Raw genomic sequence first — 13,565 nt, 5'->3', positions numbered from 1 at the left:
TGAGTTTGGAAGTTTTCCTTCTGTTTCTATTTTTTGAAACAGCTTCAGTAGAATAGGTATTATTTCTTCTTTGAATGTTTGGTAGAAATCCCCAGGGAATCCATCAGGCCCTGGACTCTTGTTTTTTGGGAGGTTTTTAATCACTGCTTCAATCTCATTACTGGTTATTGGCCTATTCAGGTTGTCAATTTCTTCTTGTTTCAGTCTTGGCAGCTTATAGGTTTCCAGGAAGGCCTCCATTTCATCCAGATTGCTCAGTTTATTGGCATATAGTTGTTGATAATAATTTCTAATAATTGTTTCTATTTCCTTGGTATTGGTCATGATCTCTCCCCTTTCATTCATAATTTTATTAATTTGGGTCCTTTCTCTCTTCTTTTGGATAAGTCTGGCCAGTGGCTTATCAATCTTATTAATTCTTTCAAAGAACCAACTTCTAGTTTCATTGGTCTGATCTACTGTGTTTCTGGTTTCTAATTCATTGATTTCTGCTCTAATTTTAATTATTTCTCTTCTAATGCATGGCTTAGGTGTCGTTTGTTGCTTTTTCTCTAGTTCTTTAAGGTGTAGAGTTAGTTGGTGAATTTGGGATTTTTCTATTTTTTTGAGTGAGGCTTGGATGGCTATGTATTTCCCCCTGAGGACCGCCTTTGCAGTATCCCATAGGTTTTGGACCGATGTGTTTTCGTTCTCATTGATTTCCATGAATTGTTTAAGTTCTTCTTTGATTTCTTGGTTGACCCAAACATTCTTTTTTTTTTTTTTTTTTTAAAGATTTTATTTATTTATTTGACAGAGAGACACAGCGAGAGAGGGAACACAAGCAGGGGGAGTGGGAGAGGGAGAAGCAGGCTTCCCGCGGAGCAGGGAGCCCGATGCGGGGCTCGATCCCAGGACCCCGGGATCATGACCTGAGCCGAAGGCAGACGCTTAACGACTGAGCCACCCAGGCGCCCCGACCCAAACATTCTTGAGCAGAGTGGTCTTTAGCTTCCAAGTGTTTGAATTTCTGCCAAATTTTTTCTTGTGATTGAGTTCCAGTTTTAGAGCATTGTTGTCTGAGAATATGCAGGGAATAATCTCAATCTTTTGGTATTGGTTGAGACCTGATTTGTGACCCAGTATATGGTCTATTCTGGAGAAAGTTCCATGTGCGCTCGAGAAGAATGAGTATTCTGTTGTTTTAGGGTGGAATGTTCTGTAAATATCTATGAGGTCCATCTGGTCCAATGTATCATTCAAAGCTCTTGTTTCCTTGTTGATTTTCTGCTTAGATGATCTGTCCATTGCTGAGAGTGGAGAATTGAGGTCTCCTACAATTAACGTATTGTTATCAATATGACTCTTTATTTTGGTTAACAGTTGGCTTATGTAGATGGCTGCTCCCATGTTGGGGGCATAGATATTTACAATTGTTAGATCTTCTTGTTGGATAGACTCTTTAAGAATGATATAGTGTCCTTCATGTGTCTCTTATTACAGACTTTAGTTTAAAATCTAATTTGTCTGATATAAGAATTGCTACCCCAGCTTTCTTTTGAGGTCCGCTGGCACGGAAGATAGATCTCCATCCCTTCACTTTCAGTCTGGATGTATCTTTAGGTTCAAAATGAGTCTCTTGTAGACAGCATATGGATGGGTCCTGTCTTTTTATCCAATCTGCAACCCTGTGCCGTTTTATGGGAGCGTTTAGGCCATTCACGTTGAGAGTGATTATTGAAAGATATGAATTAATTGTCATCATGTTGCCTGTGAAGACGTTGTTTTTATAGATTGTCCCTGTAAATTTCTGTTGTAGATCACTCTTGGGGTCTTTCTCCTTTTATAGAACCCCCCTTAATATTTCTTGCAGGGCCGGCTTAGTGGTCACATATTCTTTCAACTTCTGCCGGTTGTGGAAACTCTGCATCTCTCCATCCATTCTAAATGAAAGCCTTGCCGGATAAAGTATTCTTGGCTGCATGTTCTTCTCATTTAGTACCCTGAATATGTCTTGTCAGGCCTTTCTGGCTTGCCAGGTCTCTGTGGATAGGTCTGATGTTATTCTGATGTTCCTCCCTCTGTATGTAAGGAATCTCTTCCCCCTAACTGCCCTTAAGATGGTTTCCTTGGTTCTAAGATTTGCAAGTTTTACTATTACATGCCGGGGTGTTGGCCTGTTTTCCTTGATCTTAGGAGGGGTCCTCTCTGCCTCTAGGACTCGAATGTTTGTTTCATTCCCCAGATGAGGGAAGTTCTCAGCTACGATTTGCTCAAATACATCTTCTAGCCCTCTCTCTCTCTCCACTCCCTCCGGGATTCCAATGATTCTGACATTGGAACGCCTCATGGTGTCACTTATTTTTCTGATTCTATTTTCATGGATTCTGAGTTGTTTTTCCCTGGCCTCCTCTTTTCCGTTTTTATCTATTATACTGTCTTCCAGATCGCTTATTCTCTCTTCTATCTCAGTTACCCTAGCTGTTAGATTATCTAGATTGGATTGGATCTCATTGATAGCATTTTTAAGTTCTGCCAATTCCCCTTTTATTTCTGCCCTTAGAGACTCTATGTTGCCATTAATTGATTTCTCCATTCTAGCCATTGTCTTCACAATTGCTAGCCTGAATTCCATCTCCGACATCTTGTTTATATCTGCATCCATTTGTAAATCTGCAGCATAAGTCATAATCTCTGAGTCTTTTCTGTTTTGGGGGCTCCTCCTCCTAGTCATTCTGTTGATGGGTGTTTGAGGGAATGTATAGAGTCCAAATTATTGACCAGAACCCAAGCAAGATGCACCTGTTTTCTTGGGACCTTAGGGTTGCTGGCCTCTTGTTTTCCCAGCCTGTCTTCTGGGGGAGGGGCCTGCCACGCTGTTACTCAGGCAACCCTCTTTGGGCGGAGTTGCCCTGCGCCCCTGTGGCGGGGGATGGGCTCAGTGGGAATCAGTCTTTGGGGCTTTTGTTCTCTGGCGCCTTTCCCTGGTGGCTTTCCGCGTCTCTTCCGCGAGTCAGAGCAGAAGAGACCATTTCCAACCCTCTGCCTCAGAGCAGAGAGACCTCAGTCTGTTCTTCAGTGAGCTCTCTAGGCCACACTGTCTCCGTTTCTGTCTGTGCTGCTATAAACTGCAGCGTCCTGGGTTGTGCGCCCCTCCGCAGTGCTCCCAGTCCTGCCTCCAGGTCGGGGCACGTCTCTGCCCTTTGTGCTTCTAAAACCACCAGCTGCTCCCAGTTCGCGCGCGCGCGCAACTCCGCCGCTTGGGGTCCTGTCCCGGGGACTGCAGTTCGCGTGTGCGTGACTCCGCCGCTCCGGGTTTCCACCCCGGAGGTTGCAGTTCACCGGCGGACCCGGTGCACCGGGTTTCCGTCTTGGAGGCTGCAGTTCGCGTGCGCGCGACCGTTGCTCCGGGTTTCTGTCTGGGCGGCTGTGGTTCGCGTGCGCGCGACCCCACTGGTCTCGTCCTCCACCCCGGGGGCTGCCCTAAAGTCCTTTCCCGACGCTACCGGTCTGCGAGTCTGTGCCCGTCCGCAGCGCGCGAGGCTGTCACTCACCGGCGGTGTAGGATCCCCACGTCCAGGCACCCTCCTGCTGCCGTTTATCCTCCGATATCTGCCGGCAGAATCACGGCTCTCCGCTTCGTACCTCAAAACCAACCGCCTGCAATATTCTGTTTGTAGAGATCCAGATCTTCTTACATCTCAGGCTGGTTTCGTGGGTGCTCAGAGTGGTCTGGTAGATATCCAGCTCAGTTCTGCAGACCAGTTGAAATAGGGTCCCCTACTCCTCCGCCATCTTTCCCCCCTCCCCTTCTTTTTTTTAAGATTTTTATTTATTTCTTTGAGAGAGAGAGTGCACGAGTGGGGGTGGGGGGAGGGGTAGAGGGAGAGGGAGAAACATATCTTCCTGCTGAGCAGGGAGCCCGATGTGGGGCTCGATACCAGGACCCTGGGATCATGACCTGAGCCAAAGGCAGCTGCTTAACTGACTGAGCCACCCAGGTGCCCCAATTTTTCTTGCATCTTGAAGTAGGCCTGTATTGCTATAAACTTCCCTCTTAGAACAGCTTTTGCTGCATCCCAAAGATTTTTGGACCTTTGTGTTTTCATTTTCATTTGTCACATGCATTTTTTTGATTTCCTCTTTGATTTCTTGGTTGACTCATTCATGTTTAGTAGCATGTTATTTAACCTCCTTGTATTTGTGTTCTTTCCAGATTTTTTCTTGTGGTTGATTTCTAGTTTCATAGTGTTGTGATCAGAAAAGATGCATGGTATGACTTTGGTCTCTTTGAATTTGTTGAGACTTATTTTGTTGCCAGACATTCTGGAGAATGTTCCATGTGCACTTGGAAAGACTGTGTATTCTGCTGTTTTAGGATGGAGTGTTCTGAACATATCTGTTAGATCCATCTGGTCCAATGTGTCATTCTAAACCACTGTTCCTTATTAATTTCCTATTTGAATGACTTATCCATTGATGTAAGTGGGGTGTTAAAGTCCCCTATAATTATTGTATTATTATCGATTACTTCTTTTTTTGTTTGTTATTAGGCACTTTATGTATTTGGTGTGTCCATGTTGGATGCATAAATATTTACAATTGTTATATCTTCTTGTTGGATTATTCCCTTTATGATTATATAGGGTCCTTCTTTATCTCTTGTTATAGACTTTATTTTATTTTATTTATTTATTTATTTATTTATTTATATATATTTTTAAAGATTTTATTTATTTATTTGAGAGAGAGAGAATGAGAAAGAGAGCACATGAGAGGGGGGAGGGTCTGAGGGAGAAGCAGACTCCCTGCCGAGCAGGGAGCCCGATGCGGGACTCGATCCCGGGACTCCAGGATCATAACCTGAGCCGAAGGCAGTCGCTTAACTAACTGAGCCACCCAGACGCCCTATAGACTTTATTTTAAAGTCTATTTTGTGTGATGTAAGTATTCCTACCTTGGCTTTCTTTTCACTTCCTTTTGCATGCTAAATGCTTTTCCATCCCTTCACTTTCAGTCTGCATGTATTTTTAGGTCTGAAATGAGTCTCTTGTAGGCAGCATACAGATGGGCCTTGATTTTTAATCCATCCCATCACCCTATGTCTTTTGATTGGAGTATTTAGGCTATTTTCATTCAAAATAATTATTGATGGTAGATACTTGCTTTTTAGTTGTTTTTGTAGTTCTGTGTTCCTTCTGTTGCTCTTTTCTCTCATGATTTGGTAGCTTTCTTTAATGATATACTTGGATTCCTTTCTCTTTATATTTTGCATATCATTTTTTTAAAAAGATTTTATTTATTTATTTGACAGAGACAGAGATAGCAAGAGCAGGAACACAAGCAGGGGCAGTGGGAGAGGGAGAAGCAGCTTCCCACTGAGCAGGGAGCTGTATGTGGGACTTGATCCCAGTACCCTGGGATCATGACCTGAGCCGAAGGCAGACGCTTAATGACTGAGCCACCCAGACACCCTCTATTATTGGTTTTTGATTTGTGCTTACTTTTAGGTTTGTATATGCATATGGCAGTCTATTTTAAGTTGATGGTCATTTAAATTTGTATCCATTATTTAATCCTTTCTCCACCATGTTTTAGGCATATGGTGTCATACTTTACATCCTTCTATTTTGTGAATCACTTTTATAGATACACTTACTTTCACTGCTCTTGTGCTTCCCACTTTTCTTACTCCTACTTCTGTTTTTTTTTTTTTTTCTTCACTCAGAGTCTCCTTTAAGATTTCTTGTAGGCCTGGTTTTGTCATGATAAATTCCTTTAACTTTTGTTTGTCTGGGACTCTTTATCTTTCCTTCTATTTTGAATGATTACCTTACAGGATAAAGAATTCTTGGTTTAAGTTTTTTCTTTCAGTACTTTGAATATATTAGCCACTTTCTTCTGGCTTGTAAAGTTTCTGCTGAAAAATCAGCTGATAAGCCATATGATGTTTCTCTTGTATGTGACTGTTTTCTCTTGCTGCTTTTAAAATTCCCTATCAGTACTTTTTGTCACTTTAATTCTGTGTGTCTTAGTATGGACCTTTTTGCATTGATTTTGTTGGGGGCTCTCTGTGCCTCCTGGATCTGGATTTCTGTTTCCTTCCCCAGATTTTGGAAGTTTTCAGCTATTATTTCTTTAAATACATTTTCTGCTCCCTTTTCTCTTTTCTCCCGGGATCCCTATAATGTAAATGTTATTATGTTTGATGGTATCACTGTGTTCCCTAAATCTATTTTCATTTATTATTATTTTTTCTCTCTCCTGTTCAGCTTGATTGCTCTCCATTACTCTGTTCTCCAGGTTGCTGATCTGATCTTTTGCTTCTTCTAGCCTACTATTTATTCTCTCTAGTGTACTTTTTTAATGGAAAATAATTACAATTTTTAATTTGTTAAATTTAAGGAAAGAGCCAAAATTTGGAAAACAATATCAGATAAGTTGTGTTTTGGAAAACAGTATCATGTAAGATGCAAGAGTAAGAAAGGAGTACAAAGAACTTATTATTATTCATAGACAATACAGTTGTGTACATAGAATCTTAATGTATTTTTTATTTCATTTATTGTGTTCTTCATCTCTGATTGGTTCTTTTTTATGTTTTCTATCTCTTTGTTGAGGATCTTACTGGGGTCCTCCACTCTTTTCTCAAGTCCAGTAACTATCTTTATGACCATTACTTTAGACTCTCTATCAGGCATATTACTTATCCACATTTCATTTAGCTCTCTTGCTGCATTTTTGTCCTGTTCTTTCATTTGGGACATATTTCTTTTTCTCAGACTCTTGGGGTCTGTTTCTATGTGTTAGGAAAGTCAGCTACATCTCCTGCTCTTGAAAGTAGTGGCTTTATGAAGAAGAGATCCTGTAGTGCCCTGCAATGCAATGTCCCCTGTTCACCAGAACCTGGCACTTCAGGAGTGTCTCCTATGAGTGTTATGTGTGTTGTGTGTGCCCTATTGTTGTGGCTGAGCCATGTTAGCCTTCAGTCCAGTCATCTGCAATGCTCTCTTTGTCTGCTATGGACAGGGTTTGGTCCCTGTGTTGTTAGTGGGCCAGTTTGCAGCTTCCTTGGGCTTGAGTTGAGTCAGACCAGGTGTTGCCAGAGATGCAGGAGCACCAAATTGTTGGGCATGCTTCGTGTGTTGTCCCCTGAGAAGCTTTCATTGGTGGGTGGGGCCTGTAGTCAGATCTGATGTCTATCCCTAGCTCACTGCTGGAGCCGTAGTTAGATCAGTGTGTGTAGTTATCTTCCCTTCTTCCCAGGGCTGGAGTCACTTTGGAGTAGTGCTGGCCCCTGTCAAGGCTGTTTGCACCCTGCCAGGCTGTGGTACCACTTTGGATGGGCTCCAGCCAAGAGCTTATTGGAGGAGGTGCATCCACAGGAGAGTGTGGGGGCAGGGCAGGTGGTGTTTTTGCTGTGATTTTTTTTCTTTTTTTTTGATGGCAACACATAAGGATGAGGCCCTCATATATTCATTTAGTCAACCAGTCAGTCAACAGACACTTGAGTGTGTACTATATGTGAAGCACAGAGCTAGGAACCACGGAGGGTACAAGGAAGGAAAGACCTAGACTGAGCAGCTAAAAATCTATACTGGAAGTTGTGGCATGCGCACAAATTATGACCATAGGGAACAGAAAGTGTTAGGAATGTCTGGAGGGTGGAGAAGAGATTAAAATCAGCACGTAACTGACTCACAGTAGAATTGGTAATTATTTGTGGTGCCTGGGTGGCTCAGTCGGTTAAGCATCTGCCTTCGGCTCAGGTCATGATCCCAGGGTCCTGGGATCGAGTCCTGCATCAGGTTCCCTGCTCAGCAGGAGCCTGCTTCTCCCTCTCCCTGCCACTGCCCCTGTTTGTACTCTCTCTCTCTCTCAAATAAATAAATAAATAAAATCTTGAAAAAGAAAGAATTGGTAATTATTTAAAATACTGCCCATGAAAAGGCCAGGAATGTGGTCAGTGGATGAAGGTAGCTGGGTTAAACTTACTTAAACTTAGCTCAGATCTAATTCTTGTTTCATTTCATAAGCTAGATGAAGGTTCATGGGTTGTCCCAATTTCTCATGGCTTTTAGTTGTTGGCTGGCATCCTTCAGAAGTCATTAGTTTCCAACAGCTACTGATGACCTGCCATACTTCTTTCTCAAAGGTAAATTTCTTTCCAACGGATGCTTTCACTATGGGTATCCCATTCAGGGAAGCCCCTAAAGTGTAGAACTTGTGGACAGGCTGGGGTTTTTACACAGACACTGACTTACATGTGTTTGAAGACTCTGTCCTGGCCTACTCCAGTGACACATACTTTCCACATGAACTGCTGAAGAATTGGATTAAACCTTTCTCTTGGCCCTCATTCTTGATAGCATTTGTCTAGACTTTTCCTGCAATCTCACCACAAAATAACAAAAATACTGACAAAGATAATGGAAAAGATGGCAATTACCCTGCCACGAACTCCTCCCTGCCTTAGGTTGTCACCACAACAGATAAAGCCTATTTTATGGGAGACCAACCACTGCTACAATTCCTAAAGTAAAGTTTATTTGCACAGAAAAATAAAGGCAACTTTTTATTTGTCACCCTGCAGAGAAGAAATATGATTCCTGTCCTCTTGCTTCATATTAACCTTCCTTTTTCCTGCACATTTTCATCCCCTGGTATCTGATCGTTTTACAGAAAGGAGGATTTCTGTTTTTGACCTTACCTCTTGCTGTTATAACATTCCAGTTTTCAAATGGTCAGTCACCATTTGCCATTTTGCCTTTTTTTTTTTTTTTTCCAGGGGGGCATGTCCGAAGCTTAAGCATACGAGACTCTGGGCCATTTTTAAAAAAAAAAATGCTTGCTAGGTTTCCCATGTGATAGTGGCTCCTCAGGAAAGCTATTCTTTCATGCAGCCGCAGCACCAGCATTGATCAGTGGGAAAGTTCAAGGCGGCAACTCATCAAGCATGGCTTCAATACCACATTCCAGACAAGGTCTGCAATAAATAAGAGCAGTAACAAAGAATCATATTTCCTTCTTGCACAGAAAATCAGCAATGGCATAGTTCTAAATTTCAGGGTTCAGGCATGGTGTCTTCTCCCTGCACTGCAATTTGAAAGCAGGATGGCTTTCCTCTCTGAGAAGTTACATCAACATGCATTTTTAGCTGTCCTTTCCTTAGAAACTGAGCCATAATGAAATTAGTTTTGAATTTTGCAGGTTGATTGGGGATTTTTCAGCTTGGGCATTGATTATCATTTGGGTTGTTCAAATAGAACCTATATTGTCAAACATGTTTAGATTTTCTCACATTTGTTTTAATTGACTCATCTCCCTTTCCCTCTAACGCCTCTCCCTCCGATAATAACATCGAGTTTTCCATGTGATTGTACAAAAAGAACAATCTTTTGCTCTAAGTAGGTAGGGAAAATTTTTTTCTTCAAATGGCAGTGTGATAAAAAAATATACACCCTATGAGTCCCTCACGGATTATTGCTATTGATTTCTTTGCTTGAAACGTGGAAATGTTACCAGATGGGGTGTTAGGAGTAGGTGTGAGGGTGCAAATGCGGCTTATTGCTTGTTGACTAAAAATCAGTGAAAACCTTCACCATTTGTGTGCTTGTGTTATATGTAAAGGTGAATTTTAATCCCAAACTAGTCCTTATATAAAGCTTCATGCAATGCAATAAGCAACGTTTTTAAGGTAAATTTGTATTTGAAAAAAATAAATTTTATGGCAGACTCAAAACACATATAGATTTCAAGTATTTGGTTTCTCTGGCTTATTGAAACACTGTCATTGTTGTTTTAAGTTAATTTGACCAATGAAATTTGCTTATCACAACCAGATTTCTGTTGTGTTTGTTTGCATCTCTGTACCCTCCCCAGGCTGCTCCTTTGAGCTTCCTGTGGTCTCCTGCTCAGGGAAGTGTGAATCGAATTGCTGTGGGTTCTGGAAGCTAGGTGCCTGTGTGCAGCACTTGGACACTGAGCCCGACCCTCAGGGACCCACCCATTAGGAAAAAAAAAAGGCTGACCTTCTGTCACTTTCCTTCTCCTCCCTTTTAATGATTCCTTCTCTATCCTTTTGAGAAGATCTTTCCAGCCCTTTGACCCCTGTTAGAAGAGGAAGGCTTAAACAGCTAAAAGTACCCTCGGTCTCAAGGCTTGCCAAGGAAAGCTCAAGAGGCCTTTTAGGAAATGCCAAAAGACAAGGGCCTCAGTTTTCAGTGCATTCAGAAGGCAGATCTCACCCCGACACCATTTCCCTCCTCATTTATTTTATAGAAGCAACCCTGCCTCCTACCCTCACTTGTCAGTGCCACCGGAATCGACACATTCAGAGAGCAGCTGACTTTTAATGATAGCCCTTGGACTGTGTGAGAGCTATTGTGCAATTTGAAAAAGAGCACGGGAAATGTGTGTGTGAGGTGGGTCACTGGGCTGCTACTCCATGGCTCCAGGTCCAGCTCTGGTTTTCACAGAATAACAACCACCGCTGGGTAGGTTGCTGCCCACCCAAAAATGGTGAGATGCTGAGGGCGGGGTTTTTGAAAGGAGAGCAATTGTGGATCCCCAGGGCCTGCTTGTGCTTTGTGATGTGACTGAGTCATACAATTGAAATGGCGGCTAACACTGAATAATGTGGTGTTTTCAAGTGGTAGGCATTATTCCATATAATATGCTATGATATGTATATTCAGATATTTATTTATTTATTTATTTTATTTTATTTTTATTTTTTTAAAGATTTTATTTATTTATTTGAGAGAGAGAGAATGAGAGACAGAGAGCATGAGAGGGAGGAGGGTCAGAGGGAGAAGCAGACTCCCTGCCGAGCAGGGAGCCCGATGCGGGACTCGATCCCGGGACTCCAGGATCATAACCTGAGCCGAAGGCAGTTGCTTAACCAACTGAGCCACCCAGGCGCCCGTGTATATTCAGATATTTAAATATTCACACTACAATGCTGAAGGTAGGAAACATAAAACTGAGGAAAAGAGAAGACAAGTGCAGCGTTACCATAAGAAACTTTGTATTGGAAGTTCAGCTCTGCCAATTATTAGCTCTTTGACTTGGGTGAATTGCTGAACCTTTCTGAGCCTAAATGTTCTCATCTATAAAATGGGGATTGTTAATTCAACTTCCAGGATCATCATGGGAATTTAATGGGAATGCAGTAAAGTCCTGGGTCTCCCCCTCCTTTCTACTCTTTTATAGCACCCCTGACTCTTTTCCAGGTGCCCATCATTAATAGGTACTGACAGAGAACAGCAAAATCCTAGTGAATTTTAGGCACTATGCCCAAAGAACGGGGTGATTCTCAAAGAGGTGGTTTACTTTTCTTCTTCTGGGAGAAGCTATACACAGTCTTTTATCTGTGTCACAGGAAAGAATCCAAACCCAGTAGCATCAGTCAATTACAGTTGAGTTGGGAGTGGCTAAAAGGATTAGGTATTTGACCCCATATTATAAGATATTTGCTGTCATTTCTACTGCAGGAAAGGGAGGAATAAAAGTAGGATTTAAAGGTTCATGTTCTCACTCCGATTAACCAAGTGACCCCTTCCCCTATTCTCTTTATCTTCAGTATGCACATACATGTGTGAATGCATGTGTTCCTATACAGGATACACTTGTATGCTTTCTGCAATAATGATATATTTGAAAGTAAAAGGATCTAAAGGGCTTAAAAATATTTTCCGTGATTACAAAAGGAATGCATGTTTATTTTATAGGCATGTATATTTTATATAAATGCATGTATATTTTATATAAATATAAAAATATAAAGAAGATACTAATTTCTTCACTCAGCACACAGAGATAACCATTTTATTTTGTTTTATTACTTTGTTTTTAAAGATTTCACTTATTTGAGAGAGAGAGGGAGCATGAGCGGGGGCAGGTTGGACAGAGGGAGAAGCAGACTCCCCCACTGAGCAGGGAACCCGATGTGGGGCTCTTTCCCAAAACCCTGAGATCGTGACCTGAGCTGAAGGCAGATCCTTAACTGACTGAGCCACCCAGGCACCCCAGAGATAACCATTTTAGAACATATTTTGGGGACTCCAAGCTTTTTCTGTGTACACATACGCACACACACACACACCCCCTTATGATAGCTTATAGACTCTCTTTTTATTTTATTTTTTTAAGTAGGCTCTATGCCCAACATGGGGCCCAAACTCATCACCCTGAGATCAAGAGTCATATGATCTACTGACTGAGCCAGCCAGGTGCCCCTACTTTTTCTCTTAACCTCATCATATTTTGAACATTTCTCTTTATCATTAATGTATTGGTTACTCATTGGTGCATAAAACCAACATAAAACCTAATGGCATAAAACAACAGAATAATTTTGTTATCATTTTCATGGTTCTGGGGTTGACTAGGCTCAGCCAAGTAGTTCTTATGCAGGGTATTTCATGCAGTTGTGTAGGAGGTGGCTTGGGCTAATTATCTGAAATTTGCTTACTCACATTTTTGGTACCTGGGCTGGAAAGACCCAAACAGCTGGAGGCTAGAATAGCTGGTTTCTTGGGCATTTCTCCCTGTCTCTAATAAGGTTTCTCCTGCATGATGGCTTCAGGGTAGCCATGCCTCCTACATGGCAGCTCAGGGCTCCACAAGTAAATGTCCATAAAGAAAGGCCAGGCTGAAACTAACTCACCTTAAAAATTTTTTTTTAAATTTTAATTTCAGTATAGTTAACATATAGTGTAATATTAGTTTCAGGTATACAATATAGTGATCCAACAATAAAAATATGGAACACTTCATGAATTTGTATGTCATCCTTATGCAGGGGCCATTCTAATTTTCTCTGTATCATTCCAATTTTAGTATATGTGCTGCTGAAGCAAGCACTAACTCACCTTTTACGACTTAGTTTTGGAAGTCACACAGCCTTCCTTCTGCCACATGCTAGTCACCAAGGCAGTCACAAAAGCCCACCCCAAAGCCCACGGAAGCTCTTTCCTTGAGACATAGACCTCTTGAATGGTTTTTTAGTTTCTTATCGGTGATGTCACAAATTTAAAACAACAGAGATTTATTATCTTACAATTTTGGAGGGCAGAGTTCTGAAATGAGTTCCCTGGGCCAGAATCAAGGTGTCCTAGCAGGCTCTAGGGAACAATGCATTTCCTTGCCTTTTCTAGCTTTGGGAGGCTGCCTACCCTCCTTGGCTCATGACTCCTCTGTCTTTAAGGCCAGCATTGTATCATCTTCAAATCTCTCTCTGGCCGTGACCCTCTGTGTTCATCATTACATTTTTTTTTTCTTCTGACTCTGATCCTCCTGCCTCCCTCTTACAAGGACCCTTGTGATTACATTGGGCTCACCTGTATAATCCAGAATAATTTTCCCATCTCAAGGTCCTTAGCTTAATCACATCTGCAAAATTCCTTTTACCATGTAAGGTAAGATATAGTCACAAGTACCAGGGATTGGGATGTGGATATCTCTGGGGGATCATTATTCAGCTTTCCACAGTGGGAAATGGCAAGGGTCTGGAAGAGCATATGCAATCAGAAATATTGTTGCAGTAATTTTTGGAAGATACGATCTTCTGCAATTAAATGATT

At 41.8% G+C, this 13,565-nt stretch overlaps 1 non-coding gene across 1 annotated transcript; it reads right to left on the bottom strand.

Moving 5' to 3' along the window:
• Positions 1-12,739: 12,739 nt before the first annotated feature.
• On the bottom strand, positions 12,740-12,846 carry LOC118522572 (U6 spliceosomal RNA). Its single transcript, XR_004910689.1, has one exon. It is a non-coding gene; the product is annotated as a U6 spliceosomal RNA (small nuclear RNA).
• Between the last annotated feature and the right edge of the window lie 719 nt (positions 12,847-13,565).

This window comes from Halichoerus grypus, chromosome 8, assembly GCF_964656455.1.
Source record: "Halichoerus grypus chromosome 8, mHalGry1.hap1.1, whole genome shotgun sequence".
NCBI classification, from domain to species: Eukaryota; Metazoa; Chordata; class Mammalia; order Carnivora; family Phocidae; genus Halichoerus; species Halichoerus grypus.
This window is presented reverse-complemented; position numbering and strand designations above follow the sequence as displayed.